This window comes from Atractosteus spatula, chromosome 2, assembly GCF_055471065.1.
Source record: "Atractosteus spatula isolate fAtrSpa1 chromosome 2, fAtrSpa1.hap1, whole genome shotgun sequence".
Taxonomy (NCBI): domain Eukaryota; kingdom Metazoa; phylum Chordata; class Actinopteri; order Semionotiformes; family Lepisosteidae; genus Atractosteus; species Atractosteus spatula.
Window position 1 is genome coordinate 46,626,478 of NC_142707.1, and position 14,418 is coordinate 46,640,895.

The window sequence follows — 14,418 nt, forward strand, 5'->3', positions numbered from 1 at the left end:
TCTAAGAATCACTTTTTGAAAAATGTAAACCATAAATTAACTGCACTGCACAGGTGTTTTACATCATTGAATAATACGCGCTACTTCAAAACCACAAACCGCCCCTCTAATCGCGAAGTGAGGATGCAAAATGATTAATTCGCATGGACATTTTAAGCAGTTTAACTGAAGAAACGTAAATATTTAGTTTAAAACAGAATAATCAGGTAAACTAACTAATTTATACAAGAGGGGAAACCTGGTAACACTATTTGAAAAGAAATAATGGCCTACATAATTAATTTCTTAATCAATGTATTTTAATTTATTATAAAATGTAGCTCATAAGGCAAAGTAAAAGAAAATACTGTACAAGTGTTGAGGTGTATTTTCCTTTTTATTAGACTTATGCGCATGTTTGCATTTCTCAACTGGCATAAATATCCACATACATGACGACGATGTGACTATTGTCATATACTTTAGTACTGTACGTCCTTACCTAGGGCATTGAACGTATTTGCATTGAAAACGATTGTTTACTTTTCGGAGAAAAATGCAATTACGAACAAACATCATTAGTTATTGCCATTTTGTAATGGACGTTTATAAACACGCCTTGATTATAATCTTTGGGGGTCTATTTGAAGCAAATGGGTGCTGACATGAAGGCATCTAAATTGTCGGACTTAGACTATAGGAGTGTACGAACCTTACAAGCGTGGCAGACAAATGCATTCTAGCAGTGCATAGTTTTTACTGGCGATTGAATTGAACGTGGATAGTAAGCTTCAATGCTTCCCTTAAAACTCATTTTTTTAAATGTATTTATTTATTGGCATTTTTGTTACATCTGTCGTAATTAATTAGTATGCGATAATGTAATTCATGACATGAATCTGGTAATTCTCAGTTTTTTTAAAACATGCCAGTATACCTGTATTCTATCAGGTAGAGGTGTGATAGATCGGTTACATATTCACAACATTCTGAAGATTTACCCCGTTATTTATAAAAGGCAGGTTGTTAAAATCCCATATTGTGATCGTGAAAAAATGACATTTTATGAAGATATAAGTAAATAAGTAAATAACGTGTTTTAAATAATTCTAATTTAAGGCTACGTTTTACAATAAAAAATACTAAAAAAATAAAATATGTATTCAGACAAGATGAGTTTTAAATGTGTGGTAAATCAATAAATGATACAATGTGTTTTTTAGAAGTAAACCCGCTTTAAAATAGAAACAGGTCGTTATTTCTCTTGCAGCAGACTAATATTGACCATAAGACTCCGGGTTTTATTGTGCTAATTATTTTTAGTATGAACGTATAAGTTGACTTTACGAACTAACTCGATTTATAATCTTTAGAATTCAAATAAAAATAGATATCTGAATACCTGAACCACAGATTCAACATCTTGTATTTGAGATAACGTTTTGAACATATTTTCATCAAAACAATTTAATAGGATGTACTGTAACTATAAAATTATGTTAACATCTTAATATATTTAATGATTAAAGTGAGACGTACAGAATTGATTTCATATGCCAGGATCAGCAATAGTCCAAGATTTGTTTAAATAAAATTACACATTGCAGTCCATGATTAAGACCAGAGTCTGTGAATCTCCTGAACGGTTTGCATTAATTATGATAAGTATTTTGTCACCTAACTCTGTGGATGTAACAAATTAAATTAATACATTACGGCAAAAGCTTGTTGTTCAGATCACCTCCGCGAACAATACTAATACAGAAAAGGCTGTCCCTAGAGTACCAATAATGATAGAAATCCAGTTTTGACCAGGATTAAATACTAATTAACATATATGGCCCAAAACTAATACAGAGAAAAGGTCATACGAGTATTATAATAGGTAGTAGCAGCTGGAGTAGCATATAGGAATCGACAAGAAAATTTAAGCATCGAAAGAGCACAAGTTTACGATTGTGCAATATACTGTATTTAAAAATCGACATCTCTCTTCAAGGAGACCTAGCTGTTTGCATAATGCTTTGAAATGAAACAATCAAAAGAGAAAATAGTTAAAAAAACGCAGTTAATGTAGATGTTTTGCAATAATATTTATTGCTAGATTGTTATTGCTTGTTATTTAATCTTTCTGTCCCATACAAAAATACAGCAAATCTCCCCAAAATGTTACTTTGCTGTAGAAAAACGTTGCCGTTTCTACAGAATTTTCACAAATACCGGGTTGTTCTTAAATAAATGTCTGAGTTTCTTTTATTGTTCTCCATGCGATTTAAAACTATCGCAGTGGCAATAGTGCTTTAATAAACACCAATTACTCTACTTACCGGTATTCACTTGATCAAAAGTGTAACACATAAAGTCATTATGCTAATTGCACATCATCTGCTCATAATTAACCTCACAGATAAACAGAACGCAAGATAAATGAATACAATGTACGCAACTGGTGATGTCTTTTGACTTTTGTGAAACACTTGTGTCCTCCAAGTTCTCCGAATTCCAGGACAAAAGGTCAAATTGCTTTAGTTGTGCTGGTGTCTAGAGGGTCAAACTATTTTTTTACTTGTTTAATTTAGTTACCAAAGGCTAAATTAAAAATAAAGTAGTACCCATCATATTTCAATAATACAATTTTTATTTTAGCTGATGTACTGTATAATGCTATAACAGCCATCTGAATTCACTACTCAGTAATTCTTGTGATACAGTATGTTTCCAGTCTGTGATGTTTGAAGAATTCCAGGTTTTAATACACACATTTATTGCAGTACACACTCATACAGTATATAGTGGTAAGGTATGTGTAGAAACAGAGATTCTTTACAACTTAAATAAAAAAACCCTTTGTACCCAGCAATAGAACTGTTCATATCAATAAACCAAGGTAAAGAGCAACATCTTAAGCCTCTTATGTGTGAAATTAATGCCAATAAATGAGCAAGTAAGGAATCAAGCAGACAGAGCCAAACCTATAGTACTTTTAGTTAATAAAAGATCTGTTCCTGTCAACATGGTAGCTATGCCTCTGATCCTCCCAAACCCATAGAATCATGAAAAGTTTTGAGATGAGGTTCATCATTCAGTTCATATAGCCTGTTACATTTTCCATCATTGAAATGAAGAATTGTTGGATGAGAAGTGAGGAGATGAAAACCTGTTATGGTTTCAAGTGGTTCATCAACACCAACACCTTAGTCAGGTGCTCTTTATATCACCACAGAGGGTCTCTACATTGCCTTAGTTTGTCACCACCTAGTCCATAACAGACCACATATGAAATAGGACATATACAAGACCTGTATCACTGGCATTAGTGCCCAGAATAAACAGACAGTAGATATCAGTTATGGAGATTGAAGAATATCTTCCAGGCTACCAGGAGGTCTTCAGAGACTCCCTGGAACTTGCTATTTTGACAACTGCTCGACAGGAGACACTCAAAATTGGGTCTAGTAGGACGCAAGGCCTAAGGACCAAGCAACTGATATTGGCTACAGATAGGCCACCACCAGACAGCATCCTCTTGCCTGGATGTTTACAGACGAAGTGACCAAGATAGGGTGGGCTCAGTTTTTCCAAAAGCTGCCAGATTCCTGTCAAACTCTGTGTTACAGACCTATAAGCTAGTCAGATTGACTAAGTTGTTTTGTAAAAGCATATACAACTTTTTCTAAGCAATGCTCAAACATGGCAGAGGTATAACAGTATCCAAAACTAAACAAACCTTGATGTGCGTCGAACAACATCTGAGGTGATCTTCACCTGGCCTGTCATACATGCTCATAACCTTGAAGGGTTATCTGCTGTCTTTGGGCATGACAACTTACAATGGGGGTGGACCACGGAATACAGACATAATTTAATAGTACAATGACAAAATAATTCTTCTTCCAACAAGACCCTGAAAAAGAGTACACCTACACATAAAAAATAGTTTTCCACATCTCTCCTGTCAGTGTAGGACAAATGGAATAATATAATAATTACCTGGTCCAGTGGGGAAATTAAAACCCTGTGGGAACAGAAAAACAGGGCTTTCAAATAAGGTGATGATGCTGACTTTAAAACCAGAAAAAATGAATTCCTACATGCAGTAAAGAAATCCAAAGCTGAATATAAGAACAAATGAGAAAATAAACGAATTGCCGATGACAGCCGAGGAGTCTGAAGAGGCCTTAAACTAATCACAGACTACAGGGTGAAACAAACTGATGATCCCTTTCTCCCAGACAAGCTGAATGATTTTTACTGCAGGTCTGCACAAAACTACAGTACATGCAGCAGACTGCACCTGGACAGGCAGTGGGGTCCCTCCAACCACCCTTTATCATCAAGATGGATGTAAGATGACTCTTCCACATACAGAACAACAGGAAAGCATCTGGGCCCGACCTTGTAAAGACAGCTACAATTAAATCTTGTGCCAGTCAGCTTGCTCCTGTCTTTACAGATATTTTCAATAACTAAACTGCTTGCTTTCAGAAGGTTACTATAATAGCAGTACCTAAGAAATCCACTGTTAGCTGCCTTAACGATTTCAGACCAGTAGCCTTGACATCTGTATGATGCTTTTCAAGAGACTCACAACGAATTTCCTAATGTGAACTTGGATCCATGCTAGTTTACCTACAGAGGAAATAAGTCAGTGGATAATGCCATCTCCCTGGGGCTCCGTGATATATTTCAACATCTATAAGCACCCAGCATACACTGTATGCCCAGATCCTCCCTTTTGCCTTTCAAGCTTCTTGATAAGCTGGAAGAGATGGTCTTAATTAGACTCTGTGATACTGGCTTCTGGATTTCCTTTCTGACATGGTGAAAGTGAAGGATACCATCTCTAAGCCTCTCACCCTGAGAGAGCTCCTCAGGATTGTTTCTTATCACCTTTTGTTTACTGAGTGTATCAAAATGTTCAAATTCACAGTAGATATTACTCTCATAGAGGTCATCACAAACAACGATGGATCTGTATACAGGAATAAAGTAGTGGAATTAGTTGGATGGTGTAGCCTAAATAACCTAGAACTAAATGTCTGTAAAATAAAAGAACTTGTGATGGACTTAAGGTGAAGCAAGACAACTGCCTCCTATCCTGCCCCTCCTTATTTAAGCCAGACGCTCATACTATTCTGGGCTCAGCAGTGGAAGATGGATGCCCGGAAGCCCGCCTACCAGGTAGTCCTGGAGTGGCCAGATGGCATAGGCTTCACCACGGCGTCCTGACCATCTGGGTCAGGGGCTCGGAGTGCCTGGCCCTGTTAATCCACTTTTATTCCCTGTCCCTGCACAGGGTCCTGTTTTGGTTTTTAAACCTTGTCTTGTGTTTGTCTTGGATGGATCACCCGGCTCTGGACTTTTGGACTTCTCCCTGGATTACCCCCTGGACTCCTCTAGACTTGACCATGGCCACGCCCCCCCCGAGCACCAGTGCACAGTTGTCATGCCCCCCTGTTTGTCAACCTGTTCCTCATCGTCTCCTCCCCGTGTCCATTTCCACTTACTTCCTGATTATACCGTCTGCATAGGGTCCTGACCTACGCAACGTTGAAATTTCTTTCCAAAATGTTATATGTTCTGTTATGCTTCTAAACACTTTTCAGCACAGAACATGGCATGGATAGATTATACAAGCCAAGCCATGCACTCTCACCACTATACATCAATGATCATATTGTAGAGGTGCTGCAGCATATACATTCCTGGGTATCAATCTCCAACACTTTAAAATGGGAAGTTAACACATCAGTTGTGGTCTAGAAACAGCCATATCACCTTGCAGCTCACTGCAGGCAGCCCACTGAACCCAAGCAGGTGTGAGTCTGGTCATTACCTGGATAGGAGAAACCTAAGGTTTGCTGCTGGAAGAAGTGTTAGTGGGGCCAGCAGGGTGCACTAACCCTGCTGTCTGTGTGGGTCCTAATGCCCCAGTATAGTGACAGGGTCACTATACTGTAAAAAGGTGTCTGTGCAGATGAGATGTAAAAACCAAGGTTCTGACTCTCTGTGGTATTTAAAAATCCCAAGATGTTTCTTGAAAAGAGTAAATTGTGTTACCCCGGCATCCTGGCCAAATTTCTCATTGGCCTTTACCACTGATGGCCTCCAAGTAATACCCATGAATTGGCTTCATTACTCTGTTCTCTTCCCCACTGATAGCTGGTGTGTGGTGAGTGTACTGGCGCACTATGGCTGCTGATGCATCATCCAGGTGGTGCTGCACATTGGTGGTGGTGGAGAGAGGTGAGTCCCCATTACCTGCTGTATAAAGCACTTTGAGTGAAGTGTCCAGAAAAGCGCTATATAAGTATAAGTAATTATTATTAACTTTTCTAGACTGAAAAGCTAAGCTCTAAAGATCGTCGCCAAGCCTTTTCATCCTGCCCAACCTCTCTTTACTTTCCTTCGCTCTGGTAGGTGGCTTAGGTCCATCAAGACAAGGACTTCTAGGTTCTGTAACAGCACCTACCCAGAGCCTGTGAGATGTATGAACTCTGCACTATGATTTTTCAATTTTTGCACAGCTCATTGTGGATGCTGTTTTTTTTCGCTTTATGTTGTTTATGTATATTATATGTTTTTTAATTGTATGAGCTCAAATTTCATGCTGCTAGTTGTTATGGCAATAAAGTACTGAAGTTAAACTTAACAAAACTGAAATAAAGTCACTTTACTCAGCTTAATAGTGGAAACATGTAAGAGAATAAATGCAGGTAGTGAGGCTCTTTCCCTTTGTCTTAAATAACATGGAAATAATAATTAAGTTAGTTATCAAAATATTCCATTGATTTTCATTTACAATGCAAATGTGATAATCTGTAAATATGTCACCACAATAATAATATCTTAACTGTGTGTTTAACATAGAAAAAATATTATAATTACATTATCATAACAATATTCCACTGAATTTAATTTGCAATGCAAATGTATGCTCTGTAAAAATACAGAATAATTGCAGTAATAATATCTGAAGTGCGTGCTTTTTAAATATGATATGTTTACATTGCTGTGTTGGATGTTTGAAAGACTAGAGACAAAATAAGGTAAAACCGGCATTTTCATTGACAAAACATTCATTTCTATAAAGCATAGAGAATTGAGAAAACCCAATTACATTCTATAGCACACTGAACAAGACAACTCCAGCAGTTAAATTGTACCAACACTGTAGCAAACAGAGTAACCAAAAATACTCACTTAAGTATTTTACAGATTTAACTGTTACATTTAGCTAATCATTCTGAATTGGAGCAACAATTATATTTTTTTCCAGAACTTATACAGTACAGTATATTCCGTAGTGCTTCAAAACAGTTTACAGCACAATACACTGCATTGATAGATTTTACAAAGCTCCTGTTTCCTCTCTTTTGTAAGGACATACACCTTCCAAATGAACTGCAAACTGGCAATTGTCTTTGGATTGGAAAAAAAATAGACCTGTGGCACAACATGTCACTTGTATAAAGTAGTGTCATGCTTGTTATCTCAGATGAGTGTGGGGTGGACAAGCTTGTATCTACACAGCAGCCAGACACACCTTCACCTCCTGTCATTTGGCACTGGTTACTGTGGTTATTATTTCATCAGGTTTCTTGTCCCACTTTGAGGCAATCATCCATGTCACCCGCCACAGGTGGTTCAGGACTACAGAAGCTGTGATCTGACAGTCATAGAGTTCGCTGTTATGGTCCTTGCTTCACTCCACAGTCCTCAGTTCTCAAGCTTTCTTAGAGCTTGTTTTGTAGTTCCTGGACCCTTGCTACACCCTGATCTTGTTCGTTGGATTCTGTGTCTCTTTGTTTACGGATTCAGCTTGTTTCCCTTGGGTCTGAGTTTTGACTTTCCTTTGTGCTGTGTTTCAGTGTTTATCCGGCTTGGACCTCTCCTCTTTTTGGACTTCTATCACACATGTACTTGGGCTGAAGATGACTCTCTGCAAATCTGTAAATCTCTTAATAGATTTAAGGTATGATGCTTATGAATTGAATGAATTCTTGTTTGTCTTCAGTGAAACTACAGACCAGAAGGTATTGTAGAAATTTCTTAACATTTTTTTTACTTACTTACTGAGTGTTGTAGCCACTCAGGTAACATCTTCTGGTTTGTAGTACTGGAACATCTTCATTGTATACAGCAATATATGCCACACAACCCTATCCAAAATAATAGTAGCAGAGTCATACACAACACCCAAGCATCTGACAGAGTAGATTGTTTCTCCTACTCCTAGTGCTGGCTTTGGCAACTGATAACAGGATGACAACTGAGACAGTAGTACCAGAAATAAAAGAAACTGAGTCAGGCATTTTCATTTGGTGTGTAATTCCCACCGAATCGCTCAGACATCTATAGTATCAGCCCCTTGGCCACACTGCATAAAGGCAGGTGAGTGGGTTTGCAGCACCATTAAGGTTCCAATGGCTTGTCACCTTAACATAATTCCACCAAATGAGTCCTGATAAATGGGTTTAAATTTGCAGTACCTCTCCATGCCTGCCAAATTGGGTGACAGTAAATGGTGTTGATAAGAATTAATCACAATTTAAATGTATGAGTGAGCATAGAATTTTTAAATATTTGTAAGAGATCCCCAAGTGAGGTCCTGTCTACAACTTGTGTAAGCTCTGGTTTCAAATAATGCCTTCAGCCTTCTGGGTAGAATGGCCCACATCTCTCCAGACATGCCTACTCGTACCTGTAAAAACTACCAGCATCACCATCTGCTTAGGATAGGCACCAACGGCTTTCATTTACTGATTATTGTTCCCTCAGGAAGGTGATGAAGGGTGTACCACTGTCTGGTATTGAACTTGTAACTGGCCTTTCTAACTCAGCAAAAGTGGGGGCTGGGGAAGACAGTCAGAAACAAGTTATAGTCAATCCCTTGCAGAATTCCTTAAACATTTCAATCAGGTTGACCCTGGGGATACTTGATCTCTGATCTTTACAACACTGTCAAGTTCTTGCTGCCTGGGTGGCCTTAGATTTGCTGACAGTGATTCAGCACTGACTCACTTCTGTGATTTATAACAATTCTAGAGATATTGGTGGAGAGAGACGTGTTTGATTATGAAATGCTGGATTGTGCAAGCGGAAACTGTGACATTTTTGCCGTTAATGGCAAAAGCCACATTTATTTTTTGTGCTGGACAAATCAGTTTAAAGTAAAACAGCTATGATTGAAAAATGCATTCTTGCAAGTGCAAGACTGTCATTGTTCTGTAAGGCAGCTCAAGGGGGGTATTATAATAAATAGTACCATATTTGACATTCTAACTTTATTATTTTATTTCTAAAGCAGTTTGTTGGGTCTGTCTTATTTTCTGTGGATAGTGCTGTGCAGAACCAGACTAACTGGATTCCTGAGAACCATGGAGAACACTGCACTCTAAATAAAAACACCTTTTTATACAAAAGGTGGACTTAGAACTTTATTGCAGGTGACAACCAAACCCAAACCCAAAGAACCCATCAAACTGATTTAAAGAGGTACAGTACCTTGTAAGGGGCCTGTTTACCTTCCATGAGTCACATTATGTGTGTTGTTACGACCCCAAGTGTCTAGGGGTAAAGGGGTGTAACATTTAGGATCATTCTTTTGGAAGCAGGTGGGTTCTGGTGAGGGACTAGGAAGCGTGATAACAAAGGTGGGTGCAAAAGTGATGATTTTAAGTCGAATAAGTGACTGGTAAGACATGATAACACACAGGGGTAAGGAACTAGAGTGCTGAAAAGAAAAGAAAATAACAAACAAAATGGAGCTGGCTAGGAAAGTGAGGGAAAGCTAACCTGACTACAAAAGAAAATCCAAAACACACAGTCTTTGGTGTCTTCAACACCCTAGCTAACCTCCACTGACTACCCAAAACTATACAAGACAAACGGCACTCATCCGTACTAAACTAGTGTTACTAATACAAAATCAACTATGTGTGCAGAATGTACCCAAAAACCTAAACTAACCTTATACACAAAAGTTCACACAAAAACACAAGTGAACTAGGAATACAAATAAGGGAAAACGAGAGTAATCAACAGGAACAGGGTACAAAAGAACACAAAGGTTGAACATATAACACGTTAGGGCAAGGTAATGGCAAAACAAGGATAAACACAAACAAAAGTACAAAGAAACAAACAGAAACCAACAAAACAACAAAGCCAAAGCTATACGAAAATACACACACAACCAACATACAAAGCTGAAGCAAAAGTGAAACGAAGCGATAACCAAAGCAAAATGAAGCAAAGCAAAACCAAGTGGGACCGAAGGCAAACGAAAAGCTTTTTCCTTCTGAAAGTCTCCATGTTATATAGTGAATAAGATGAGTTCTGATTGGCTGAGAGCTGATTGATGATGATGTCATATGGAACAGTGCTGTAATGGTGGGCCAATGGGGAAGGGAGAACAGTCAAAGGTCAGCAGTGTGGAACATAACAACAAAAACACACACAGACCACACACTGGGTCGTAACATGCGTGGACAGTCTGTTGTTTGCCTGCTGTGTCAGAGAAGCATTGTTGCTACTGAATCCCCAGTCACCCACCAGACAAGTGTCTGATCAGTGCTCCAATGTAGCTGTCAGCTAAATTTAGAACTGAATACAGTTTTCTAAGCTGTCCTGTTCATCAGCTGGCAGATTCAACATGGAGATTCAACATTCTCCAACATGAAGGGCTGTAGATCATTTCCCATTTGTAGATGACACCAAAATGTAGCATGCAGCTAGTCAGAGCAGTAGAAAGGAATTGACAAAATTATTTAAGGGAAAATGTACTGTAAGTGGATGATTGCAGGCACGATCGCTGAAGAAGCAGAGGAAACAGTCTCAATGACAACCACACCTGTGTTACTCACTTATATAACTTCTAATCCACTAAATCAATGCAAAAGATAGAAAAAAACATACTGTACAGTTTGACCTTAACTGTAAAATTGTATAAAGCCAAAGCCAAAGAATTTCAATGGACCGTTCAGTCCAGTAATCTAATAATCCAGTCAGACATTAATTGTAAAATTCTTAGACCATTGTGGCTGGAGTCTCAGGTAGTCACTGTCCAAGTCAGTTTAGCCTAAAAGACAGCAACCAAACTAAGGTGAGCACAAAGATGTCAGCTGAGAGGGATCCTGGTTTATAAGATGTTACAGAATTCATTGATCTGTCCATCACAAATTAAGACTAATAGGTCTAGTTTATATTTAAAGGACATTGGACTTTTGTAGCTTTGCCACCTTATAGACTGTTCTTGTTAGACCTCTGAACGTAAATAAGGACGGGCCTGGTTATTACTGGGATAGGAGACCTATAAAGGAGACTAGGTTGCTGCAGTAAGTGGTGTTGGTGCACTAGCAAGTGGCCTGTGGATCAGAAATATTAAACCCCAGTATGGTGAAACAATCCTTTGGATGATATGTTAAATGGAGGTCCAGACATCATGGTAAGTTAAGATCCTAAAGCACTTTTTGGAAGAGTAGGTGTGTTAATGTGAACTAACACATTGTAGTCTCCCACATTCCTCCCGTAAACCAGCTGGTGAAGTAATTTCTCACTTCTCTATCTGATTTACTGTGTGGTGGAGGTGCATAATGAGTGCTGTACCAACATGCAGTTGGGTGCTGCACTCCATTCGTGGATGTAGTGAATCCTCACCTATATCAAAAATGTTGATAATTGTTACTGTTCCGATGTCTATCTCAAATGTACAGTATCGCTGACCACAATTGGTTTATTTGGTACTATTTTCTATATTTCCAAAGCTAAAAATGGTTGTACAGGAAATAAACATCCTGAGTAAGAAAACTCTGAATTCTCACTGGGTAGTCAATAAATGCCTGGTCTACCCTGTACTGTATGTACTTCAGAGGTGAACATAAACCAGGATACCTGACGACAACCCAAACAAACCCCCAAGCTTATATATATGCAAAGTCCACACAAACAGGGGTCCCAATCTGGCAGTGAACACATTGATCCTGAAGCTATGAGGCTTAAGTTATAAAGAAGTCATGCAAAAATTGTGCTGTATTTTGTGTAATACGATCCTAATTCAGTTTCTACTTGGTTTCAGAATAAACACTATATAATTTATGATTGTACAAGACAGTTTATGCATTGAGTATCATGTCCAGTATGTCCAAAGTAAGAAATCTTGTATGATTTAATCCTCAGAATAGCAGGTGTCTGTTAATTAGACTATTATAATTGAAGTTTGGAATACTACTGCATAATGCTTTTATTCAATAACAGATGGTGCCAATATACAAAAGAAGCTTAAATCATTGTTAACTTTTAATAATATTTTTCTGTCTTTTTTGTCATTTTTGCTCCACAAACTACTTAATACTAATCTAACATGATCATAAAATGCTTCATGTTTCATAAGCTCTTAAATGAGATACCTGTAGTCAGAAAATATGTACATGTATTCTAAATGTTAGCTGTGTACATGTTGTACACCATAAAGCTAAGTCAAAAGAAAATAGATAACAAACCAGTAATTTATCCATTGATTTTTCAACCACCTCATCCAGTTCAGGGTCATGGGAGGGTGGGAGCCAGAGCCTGTCACAGCAAGCAACAGACGCAAAGAGGAATACTCCCTGGCCAGTCTGTCACAGGACACACACAGACCCAGAAATGTACACTCACACCAGAGCCGCTTTTCCCAGCAGCCAATTAACCTGCCAGTACATTTTTTAACTGTAGGAGGAAACTGGAGCACCTGCAGGAAACCCATTACAAACATGAGGAGAACTTCCAATCTCCACACAGACAGCACCACAAGTCCGGAATTGAAACCAGGGCCCCTGCACTGTAAGACAGCAATGCTAACCACTGGAGCACTGTGCCGCTCATAACACAATAATAATTTTGAATTAATCTGTGCTTTCTTAATTTGTGTGTCATCTCAGCACTTGACCAAAAGTTCTGACAGTCATTCACTGTAAAGGTGACATTCCTTCTAGCTATTCAATCTGCTTTAACTAGCAAATATGAACAAAAATGAAAACACGTTACTTTGTTTGAATCCACTCATGTTACCGCAGTGACTGGATGTTCTGGGTAACTGTGAAGACACAATCCACCCTAACACTAATACATCACCTTAAAGTAGCACGCTTCATGTGATGCTGTAAGGTCTTACAAAGTTTTGCATTGTATAGTCATTGTATGTTTAAAGACTCTTCCAGAATGCCAGAGTTTGCAGATTGATGGAAATGTGGAATGTGCATGACCACAGTAAATATATTAGAATTTCTTGGCAACAACTGGAAAAATACGTGTCACTGCAATTAAGCTAAACTCTTCAGCAAACATCAATATCATAACTAAGGTGACAAAAGACATTAATTTTCTTGACAGCTATGCACAGATGCCAATTAAAATGTGACCATGAAAATATCTTGCTAATAATGATATTTAATATAATTAGTAAGATGGAAACAAAAGTTTGAATAGAAGATCTATTTTTATTTCTCTCGTTGTATAACTAAGAGTTCAGCCTTCCACACCTGCTGGAAGATAACGTTACCGTTTTCAATAACTCTCCATTTCTGCTCTGACAGCTTAGAAACAATGGGGGTTTTTAGACAGTGTAACCTGACATGGTTTCTATTTCTATATAAACAGCTTTAAGACAAGAAATCACAGAGTGTTAACACCCAGCTAATAGGAACTAACCCACTGAAACAACAGCACATTCAACAGATCTAATGGAGAAGAAAATGGTCTTGAAAGAAGGGGCAACACTTGGATCATTTTAGTTCTCAGCATTTTCAACACACCCTGCTAACTCAAGACTCCCTTTTAAAAGCAAAGGGTCTCACAGCTTTGTGTCATCAACTGACCAAAAGGACCCTTGCTCTCAGCTTTCCATTTACAGTTAATCTACCCCTGCCTTTCCAGGGCTATCCTGAGAGAAGTGAAGAGAAGATGAAAGGTGCATTGAACAAAGACATTGTCAGAACAAGTTTAAAGCAAGTCAGGAATGCAAACATGTACTTTGGCAAAGGGGTGCTAAATATTTCACAAAAAGTAGCAGTGTGTTTTTCAATCACATGCATAGGGTCTGTTTGTCCATCGCACAGCTTACATTTATCTGAATTGTATAGAAATACAAATACATTCAACAAGCAATTGTGATCTTGTTCTGTCTAGATTTAGGTCTTCTGTCTAGATTTATATTTTTAGATTTAAAGCTGAAAATCACTGTTCATAGACTGATGGTTAACAAAATTATTTTATTAAGTGTCAATTTAATAAATATTTAGTCTTGATAAGTATTTAGACATTTAATCAAAAAGTTACCCCACTTCCATTCTGCATTGTTGTTTACACATATTTTACACGTATTCTGTATTTTATTTGCTTCAAAAACATTTACAAGGCCTCTCCACTCATGTATGCATGAGTCCACTCATTGTACAG